The following is a 10,736-nucleotide window of genomic DNA, read 5'->3' as shown; positions in this document are numbered from 1 at the left end:
CTCATCTGCAACAGTTCCTGGAGATCTGTAGCACGTACACCATTAAGGGTGTCAGTCCCGACGTCGTCAGGTTGCGGCTATTTCCGTTCTCCCTTCTCGGGAGAGCAAAGTAGTGATTTTATGCCAACCATGCTGCTGTCAACACCTGGGACAAATGCTCTACGGCATTCCTCTCGAAATTCTTCCCGACGGGCAAAACCAATGCCCTTCATGGAAGGATTTCCAGTTTCCAGCAGACAAGGGACGAGTCTATTCCCGAAGCATGGGAATGACTGCAGGAGTACGTGGCCGCCTGTCCTCATCATGGGATGGACGACTGGCTGATCCTGCAGAATTTTTACAATGGACTCACCCCAATGTCCCGCGATCACCTGGACGCTACGGCTGGAGGAGCCTTCTTTTCTAAAACGGTTCAAGGAGTCGTTGAACTGATAGAGAAGATGGTCTCCAATATGGGTTGGAGCGAGGAACGACTCCAGACCCGTCAGCGAGGCATACACACCGTCAAGGAGACAGAGCTACTTGCTGCCAAGCTGGACCTCCTCATGAAACGCTTGGACGACCATGAGAAAAGGCCACAAGGCACCGTCAAGGCCTTGGACTCACACGTCACGTGTGAGGTCTGCGGCGGCACGGGTCATTCTGGGAATGACTGCCCGGAAACCCGTGAGGAGGCGATGTACATGGGCAACAACAACGGGTACCGTCCACAAGGAGGTCAGGGGTGGAACCAACCACGCCCATATTATCAAGGAGGTAACAATAACGGTAACTTCTCTAACCAGCCCTCCCTGAAGGATCTCATTTTTGCGCAAGCTTAAACCACTGATGGATTAAGCAAAAAACTTGCTGCCAATGATAAGGTCCTAGAGAACATTAATGTCAAGTTAGATGGCTTTGCTTCTGCCTTTCAAAATCAGCTGAGCTTTAACAAAATGACATAAACCCAGTTAGCTCAGTTAGCATCTTTAGTCCCTGCAAATGAAACTGGGAGGATTCCGAGGCAACCCGACTCCTCCATTGAAAATGTCAAGGCGATCACGACGAGGGGAGGTAAGTCCACTCGTGATCCGCCATATCCTAACCCTGCAGGAACTAATGGGATGTCAAAAGAAGCGCCATCTAATGACTCGGCTGACAAGGAGATTCAGCCAGAAAAGACCGTGCTGCAGGAATACTGTGACACACGGTTGCTGCCGTTTCCCCAACGGATGAGGAAACCGTCAGTGGACGAGCAGTTCGCTCGTTTTGTTGAAGTGATCCAGAAGATCCACATCAACGTGTCGTTGTTGGACGCTATACAAGTGCCGACATATGCCCGTTATCTCAAAGATATACTCAACAACAAGAGACTGCTCCCAACAATGGAGGTGGTCAAGCTAACGGAACAATGCAGCAACGTCATACTCCATAAGCTCCCGGAAAAGAAGAAAGATCTGGGGTGTCCTACGATCACCTGCTCGATCGGGGCACAACAATTCGACCAGGCCTTATGTGACCTTGGAGCCAGCATCAGCGTCATGCCAAAAGACGTCTTCGACAAGCTCAACTTCACGGTGTTGGCACTAACACTGATGTACCTCCAATTGGCTGACTCATCAGTCCGTTACCCGGTAGGGATAGCAGAGGATGTGCCAGTCAAGATACGGGACTTCTTCATCCCGGTTGATTTTGTGGTGCTAGACATGGACACGGGGAAGGAGACGCCACTCATCCTGGGGCGTCCATTCCTTAGCACCGCAGGATCCAACATCGATGTGGGAACGAGTAGTATCCGTTTCCATATCAATGGCAAGGAGGAAAGATTTGAGTTTCAACCAAGGACGGAACAATGCTCCATGGTCAGAATAAAGTACGGGTCGAACCCGCAGAATATTCAAGTGGTTAAAGTGGAGCCACCCAAAACGGACAGCCTGGTGAAATTTATGCAGAACTTCCTGGAGAAGGAAACAACGATGCCCAGGAACCGTTATTGGAAAACGCCGGTAAAATCACCCGTACCGGCCAAGAAGTTAGAGCAACCGGCTCAGAAGAAGCCGTCTTCCGCACCAAAACCAAAGAAGGTGTGGAAGGAAAACCAAAGACGCCCGCTCCATCACCTCCGGAGACGGGTGGAAAATCCGCGCACTGAACCGAAAGGAGGGACGGTCTTGCACGTCGGACCTAAAATGATGCGACCTTCATCAAAAGGTAAATTGGTATGTATCCGCATATTTGCTTTCAACAATTTGAATTCTTGCATCATCACATATTTGAATTTCAAAATGCATTTAGGCTTTTTGAATTTTGAGGAAATTCTTCAAATGAATTTTTCAGAGCAAACCAAAATAAAATTTTCAACGAAAATTTACTGTGCCACGACCACACTGATCGTTGGAATCCAACGGCCAAAAGTGGGGCTGGTTGGGCCCACCAGGGGTTCGGCCGAACACCCTGGTTCGGCCGAACCGGCCAGGCAACGGCTCCCTGCCACTTTTGGCAGGGTAACGGCTAGTAGGTCCCACATGTCATTTCTGACCGTTGTGGGCACCCTATAAAAGCCAGTCGGCTGGGAGAGGGAATTCCATCCCATTTCAACACATTTTCATTCCCGCTCCAAAGTTTGCTCTCAAGTTCATTCAAGCTTTGATAGTTTCCCTCAAATTCAAAAATTTAGTTGCATATATATACAAGTTGCTTTGGTGAAACTAACTGGCAGGTGAAATTCTTGTCACTTCTAACCCCCGCCGAGTTAGTCCACTTTTGCTCCATTGTGCAGTATGAGGAGGCGACTGTCTCGTCTATTCAAAGGGTCCGGCTCTTCATCAAGTCATCATGATGAGTCTAGTACTCGTTCATCAGCTGATGTCTTGATGGAAGACGCCAAAGTTCCGCGATGACTCCTGAACGACACCGACCTCGACCTTGTCAGTGATCGGGAGAGACAAGCCTACTACATGCTGAGCGACCGGGAGTATGCTCACACGCGAGAATACTCTTCGGAGTTGCTAAAAAAGATAGGTATGGATGTTGAATTTTGTTCTATCTGGAAAGTTTTTGGTTGGAAGAGATTTGCTGTGGTAGATGAGCCTGGTTCTCATTTGCTTACTTTGCAATTTCTGTGCACTTGAAAGAAATAGAATATGGTATTTCTTTTCACTTTTTTCGTAAGGAGTTCACACTCACATGGAAAGGCTTGAGTACACTTCTTGGATTTCACAATTCCTATAAAATCGATCTCCGGAAAGGAATTTCTGGGTTCGAGAAAAATAGGTTTTGGGAAGACATTTCTGGTGCTTCAATTTGCAAGAAACCTAGAACGAATGATATCCATAATCCTACACTTAGGCTCATGTACAAATGGATTGCTATGACTTTGTTTCCTAGAGGTGATCTGATACCCATTAGGGGATGAATTAATTATCATGTTTGCCATGGTTAGAAAAATCAAAATTGCTCCTGTGAAATGTATGATAAGGCAATGGTTAGAAAGTATAAAGTTCTCTGCTCCTGTTTAGTGCACTTCTCTGATTACTCGGATAGCAAAAGGGCTAGGGGTCGTTAGCGACCAAATTGCTTTTATCTCAGCCGCTCGTCCGCGTATTGATGAGGCTTATCTAGTGCAAGGGCATATTGTGAAACATGGAGCAGATGGATCTTTGATATACTTTTTCCCCGGTTGTACAAATGAAATCCCGTTGCCAAATGCGGGGTATCATTTGTACAACTGCCATGAAGTAACCATTCCCCTGCAGACCATAGAAGAATCTCGTGCAGGTGGAACATACAGGGAGACGCGCAACATGACAAGGAATGAGCAAGAAAGTTCATCATCCTCAACACCCGTGCAGATGTATGATGCAGGTTGGGCACCAACTGGGATGCACCCGGGTGGACCCAAGCTCCACGCCATAGCATCGGAATCTCAACCTGGACAAGCGCCAGTGAGGACCGGTGGCATGCGCCTCATGACATCCAATGGGGGGACAATCAACCTCCCAGATCAAGTGGTGTGCCTCCATCTCCAAGTGAATGGCGCTCGAGTTCCTCTCGTTGGGACTTGGGTGAAATCACTAAGAGAATGGACACCCTTGATATGCAGACGGGGGAGATCCAGTACAACCTCACGGAACACATAGCTCAAACGCAAGAATGGCAACAATCTGCTAATGCTCAGTTCGCCAACAACAACAACATGATGCAGCAAAAGCACGATGACCTTCAAGCGTACTTCCGTTTTCGGGGGTTCAATCCTTATCAAGGACCCTGAGCGAAAGCCAAGCTTGGGGGGAGACATCGCTCCCCCCTATTGAGGTAACTTGTATCACATTGCATATTTCCCTTTCCAATTGCATTTTATAAAACTTGAAAACAACATAAAAATTTGCAAAATATAAAATACCAAAAAGATAGGATAGGTTTGAGTCAAGCTAGGTAAGACAAGCTAGTTCTCTTTGTTGAAATGATAAATAGTTGCTCTATTTTATATCTCTGATATATGGGTTCTTGGTAAATACTCTCTCAAAGGTTAAATATAAGTAGCCAACAATTATCCGGGAACCTCAGGTAAATGGGCTGCACTTGCTGATCTAAGTCTAGGTTGTTGTGAGATATGAGATAGTAAATAAGAGTTACTATGATCCTGATACTAGTTTGACTTGAATTCCGGATGTTTTGTTTTTCAAACTAATAAATTTGAAAGTTCCTCATTTGATATAAATTCCTACCAGAGCCAAAAATATGCTATCATGATTAAACCATATACATTTTGGTTGCTTGTCATTCCATTGAACTCTATCAAACTCTTGTGACTTGTGTAGATACTTCTCATGCTCTATGATCAAGGTCATACACCCACATATATGCATATGCCAAACTCCTACACTGGGAGCTAAGCAATATTCCATTCCATTTCCATATTACCATCAAAATAAATTCTCCATGCTTTCATGTGCTTTCTTCTCCTAAAGAAAATAATATACTTTTTGAAAAAAAAAGAGAGAAGGAGGGAAAGGCATGGTTATGAAAGAAAAAAAAATAAAGTTATGCTCCATCAAGCATGAGCATGATTGAAAAAAAATAATATAGCCATGCCCTCTCCTAATCAATAAAAGAAGGATTTTTGGGAGAAGAAAGTAAGCGCAAAGGAGAAGCATTTTCTTTATTTTTTTATTCATGTGCCATTCCACCATATACCACACACACATTATGCACGATCTTGATCTTGAGTATGTTTAGTTATCTGCTCTAGTCTAAGTTTTTGACTTAGTAATAAATGTGAATGCAAGTATGCCATGTTTGATCCCTACCGAGCTCTACATATAAAACCTTAGAGTAGGAATCAACAAGACAACATTTGGTGAGGAATTCATGTTGATACACTAAGAGAGACTGAGTGAATCATTTGAGGAACTTGGTTTTCTTTTTGCAAAATCATTTGAAAACTTCCGGAATAAGAGTTGAATATAAAGATCGGGTGATTGGTACTCTAAATTGCTGTTCAATCTTTCAACCGCCCAAGGCAAGGAAAAGCAGTGTCTCGTGGGAATCAGGGGTAAGGGTAAGCCACCGTGCCAAAAATTATTTAATCTGAGAGAGAGTACATATACCTTGCACCTGTATCTTTGAGATATGCAGCATAGTAGCAACTCCTGATCAACAACCAAGTCTTTGATTCCTTTCGTCCTTCACTCGGGACGAGCAAAGGTCCAAGCTTGGGGGGTTTTGTTGACGGTCGTTATAGATCAGTTTTGACCGTCAATATTACCAAAATAGAGGAGAACTAGTGATGCTTGCAATGCATAAATGTATTAGAATAATAAACTTCCACTAGTATTTGCAGGGAATGACACTAAAGTGGAGGAGATGCTTTGGTGCGGGTATAATGTTTGCATATGCAATTACTCTATGTCATGACGATGATATTAAAGTAGTATCTGGTAGTTTAGACGTGGTGTCTAGATTATGAGGTATCATTATTTGGGGTTATATATTGTGGATGAGAGGTGGGCCGCTGATGGTGACAGCTCAGTACGGGTATTCCTCCGTGCCGGTATATAATCCTAAGTTAATTTCCTGGGAAGGGTATTCCTCCGTATTTAGCCCCGGTTGTAAGGTCATGACGGGCTATCGTAAGGAACTCGGCAGTCAGGGGTGGCTTCTCGAAGTACCAGGAGAGCATCGGATAGAGAGTATTAGCTAGTATATCAGTTAACTAGAATATATGTATACTATGTATATTAGAAGTATAGGAATAGATTTTCTTTCTCTTTTCTTTCCACCTAGCTTAGATAATTTATTATGAGGATGAGTAGTAATGTTTGTGTGTCACTCTACCCTTGGATTATCTTAATCCCTGCTTAGAATATGATTATCTCAAGTTATATATAAACTATTAGTCAAGCTCTCTCTACTTGATCTTCCCACGGGATAAAATAAATACGATACCCTTAGAATAGTCTCGGGTGAAATGCTACAATGGTATATCCGTGCGCTTGCAGATGAACTCTGTAACCATAATATACCAGAAGTATTTCTGCGCCATTGCTGGGAATTATATTTCTAGTAATGTCGTTAAGAAATACCAACAGTAGCCTATATAAGGCCATCACCTCCTCCACTCCCTCACACACTCCAAGAAGAAAATCAAGAGCTCTCTCTCAAGTTTAGTTCAGTATTCTTGTGCTAGTGGAGTAGGAATAGAATAGTTCATTTAGTCCTCGAGTCTTCAAGAGATTTTGGGTATGGCTCTAGTAGCTTTTCCTCCTTTTGTAAGACTTATAGAGTTAATGAAATATTCTTCTTTATATAGTTTCGGTCTTTTACTTAATTTATATTATCTGAGTATCGGCTTTACTTTATACTTGTCTCGATATAATTGTGTAGCTAGCTTACCTGAGATATGCATTGGTGTGGGTTTAATGTTCATGCGAGTGATTGCTCTATGTCGTTCTTGGGGATGTAGAGTTGTATTTAATAATGTAAGCGTGGTGCTTAGATTATTAGATATCATTAATTGGGGTTATATACTGCAGGTCAGTAGAGGTGGGCTGCTGATGGTGATAGCTTAGTACGGGTATTCCTCCATGTTAGTATATAGTCCAAAGACACTTTCCTGGTATGGGTACTCCTCCGTATTCATTTCCGGTTGGATGGTCATAACGGATTGTTGTAAGGAACTCGGCATCAGGGGTAGTCTCTAGAAACACCGCGAGGGCATAGTTAGGGGGTATTGGCTACATGATTGTAAACTAAAGATGAATGTATACTAGAAGTATAGGAATGATTATTTTCTTATTCTTTCTCCATTTAGCCTAGATTATATATATTAGTGAGAGTATCTTAGTTCTTCATTCTTCGTGTCAACCTTATCCTACCCTTGAATTAATTAACCCCTGCATAGACTTTGATGTATACAAGTAATATATAAATTAGTAGCAAAGTACTCTCTTATCATATCTTCCCTTGGGATTAAATAAATACGATACCTTGGAATACTTCCAAGTGAAATGCTACAATGGTATATCTGTGCGCTTGCGGATCATATCTGTAACCATGTGTTAACATCAAAATTTGATAAGCCCCGAAGTCATCATCGGCTTAGATTCACTATCAGCTTTAGCATCTTGGAATCGGCCGATGGGAGTTATCAAGTCACCAATAGTCGGATTCTTAGTAGATTCGGTTTAAAGGAATCTATTAAAGGAAGTTTATCTAGAAATGACCGAGTTCAAAGAGGATGCTCCATGACAGTTTATCTATTAATTAGGAAGAGTTTGTTAGTTTCCTTTTATCTTGAGGAAAGTGTGTTTAGTGTCCGATAAGGAATTTATATTTTCTTTATTTTAGTAAAGTTTCTTTCTTGTCCAACAAGGACTAGTATCTACCCATGGGTATAAATTTGTACACCCGGGGTCATTGTAAACTATTTCGCAATCAATACAACTTCAGCGCATCGCCACCTTTTACCTTTCTACTTTTTCGACGAGTTCTTGCTTTGAGTTAGGGCATCGGCTCGATCTTCTGACAAGAGGTATGACTTGTTTCAGTGGTTTGCGTTGGCGGATTAGGGCATCGCTTTAGATATTCTAATCTATCTTCTACGACCGCTAGTTATCATATATCTTAGTTAATCTAGTTTAGCATCTTAATTTGATCATATCGGTTGAGATTCGTTTTAGGGTTTATGCTGGTATCGACTAAATTATCATGCTAGATTAGATTAACTAAGGTATCCACCACCCTAAAAAATAGTGAAAAGCTTGGTTGTCTAGATATTATGTTTATTTTCATACCTTGCACTGCATCAGCCCTAGTCGTGTTTAGAACCATAATTTCTATCCTGCTTTTTGATTGCTAATAAGGGTTTCATCGGGGTTTCAGATGATGAGTTATCTGGATGTTGCATCGGCTTATAAGGATTACATACAAGTTGGATTTAGCCGATTGCAGCAAAGGTTTTACTGTTTATCTAATCGTTTGGATTTATTGACATCAGACCTCCAGCCGATGTATGCTTTAACCTTTGGATCAACACTTGATCATTATTAGCCGATTGGTTTCTATTAGATTATATTGTTGCTTAAATATATTATTATCAGCCGATTATCTATATATCATTATTTACTCGAGTGTTAGAATCTACATTAATTGTACATAGAGCTGATTGCTCAAAACCCTATCGACATCGGCTGGTATCGGTATCGACTAGAATTGCTCCATCGGCTTGTTAGTCGATCGGCTATTTGATCTATTGTTTACATATCTTGTCAGTTGTAGGATCAAAATGACTGGCACGCCCACATCTCATCAATATTTTTGACCTGCACTGGAGCTAAGCAGATCTCCCAAGCCGCTGTGTTCGTCGGCTTAGTTCGCGCCAACACAGTTCCGGCACTATCGGCCGATCACGGATTTTTCGTCAATAATATCTTAGCAGATGATATAGAGTTTAGGTTAATAAAGATACAATATTGGCTATTGCTCTGATACAACCTTATATAAGAATATCATTCTAAGTAAATATACCAAACAAGCATCAATCCCAAATATGATAATCTGGCCAAAATTGAATACAAGCTTGATATATTTAAATAGAGTGATATACTTATATAAAGGGCAGATATAACATGAAAAACTAGATTGAAGATATTAAACAAAGAAAGGCAATCATATCAGTTAAGATCAGCTGAAACCCTGATTCTTCCCCTATTTGCAATCAAGGTTAGTTGCTATGATTCTAAACACGACTTAGTAGGTCAAACTCAATTGATGCAGCACTAAGTATGGAAGGAAGCATAAAATCTAAACAATCAAGCTTTTTATTGATTTTTAGGGTGGTGGATATCTTAGCTAATCTAAACTGACTAAACGATTTAGCCGATACTAGCAAAACCATACAAAAGGCTTGGCCGATGCAAGTAAATCGAGTCATCGGGTTAGATTAACTAAGTGTTGATGTAAAAACAATGCGGCCTGGGAGATCTGCTTAACTCCAGTGCAGGTCCAAGGCTAGCCTCGAGTGTGTTAAGGGCATGCTAGCTGAGTTAATCCTGCAATCAGCAAGAAAGACAAAAAGCAGAATTAGTTAACCGATAGCCGATCGGCCGATGGGCCGGTAGCATATCGTTGGTGGTCTCAGCCGATATAGTTATACCAAATTAGCTATAGACTAGGTAAATTAGTGAATATTAAACTCTAAACATGCCTTATTGGCTGTAATACTGTCCATCAAAATTTAATAAAGAAGTTTAAGACAATACTATGAAAGTAGCTGATAGAACAATATTTAGAGCAAATAGAGCAAGGAAGATAATGTACTAGCTAATACTCTAGTACATGCTTATATAGACGAATCAATCTATATAAATATATCATACTATAATTGGTTAGTAGTTTAGATAGCCCAGCCGATACCAATCTGGTTTGACATAACTATTGTCACGACCAAAAATAACCCAACGGGCGTTCCTTACGTGCGTGCATTATTCCTTGTCCCAGGAGGCAAGGTACACCAAAAGTTGATATAGTTCAGAGTTTAACAAGCGGAAGCGTAAATAGTTAATTTATTACATGGGCGGCGAAGACCCAGCACACACAAAGACAAACGGGAAACAGCGGAAGACTAGGGTGACGACCACAGGCGCTTGACGGCAGGCGCGAGCTAGACACCAAAGCCTTCATCTTCCAGGGGCTCCTCTTCTAGGTTTGGGAAAAATTGAGCAAGACTGAGTACAACCACCGTACTCAACAAGACACACCCACAAGTGCAGGATAAATGCAAGGGAGTACAAGGGGGTTATAATATAAAGGGTTAGGGTTTGCAGCAAACAGCATTAAAAGACACTTAGTTGCTCAAAGCTATTTTGTAAATACGATCCTAGAGCTATACAAGATTATTAAACAAGGCCGTGAACCCACACGAACCTGCCTTAACCCAAGGCCTACGATGATTCAGACCGAACTGGCAACCCGACCCTGCGTCCCAGCTCGTCCCAAGCCAACCCAGGCCAACCATTCCACATTTTAGTTGTTAAGCAGGTTTTAAGAATTAAAACACTAACTTGGGTACATTGCTCGGCTTGCCCATAACCGAGGGCGCGGCTATTCGAATAGATTATACTCTGATCAGAGGTGTACATCTTTACCCACAAGACACATCTTCCTCACGTGTAACCACGTGCCACATACCACCACGGTATATGGACGGAAGACGTGACATAGTTTCCAACCCATCCTAGCCATAGATAAGAGTACCG

General features: G+C 42.1%; 1 non-coding gene across 1 annotated transcript; it reads right to left on the bottom strand.

Moving 5' to 3' along the window:
* Window positions 1-203: 203 nt before the first annotated feature.
* On the bottom strand, window positions 204-310 carry LOC112938066 (small nucleolar RNA R71). The gene has a single exon (XR_003241116.1). It is a non-coding gene; the product is annotated as a small nucleolar RNA R71 (small nucleolar RNA).
* Window positions 311-10,736: the final 10,426 nt, after the last annotated feature.

This window comes from Oryza sativa, chromosome 2 (assembly GCF_034140825.1).
Source record: "Oryza sativa Japonica Group chromosome 2, ASM3414082v1".
In the NCBI taxonomy this organism is placed as follows: Eukaryota; Viridiplantae; Streptophyta; class Magnoliopsida; order Poales; family Poaceae; genus Oryza; species Oryza sativa.
This window is presented reverse-complemented; position numbering and strand designations above follow the sequence as displayed.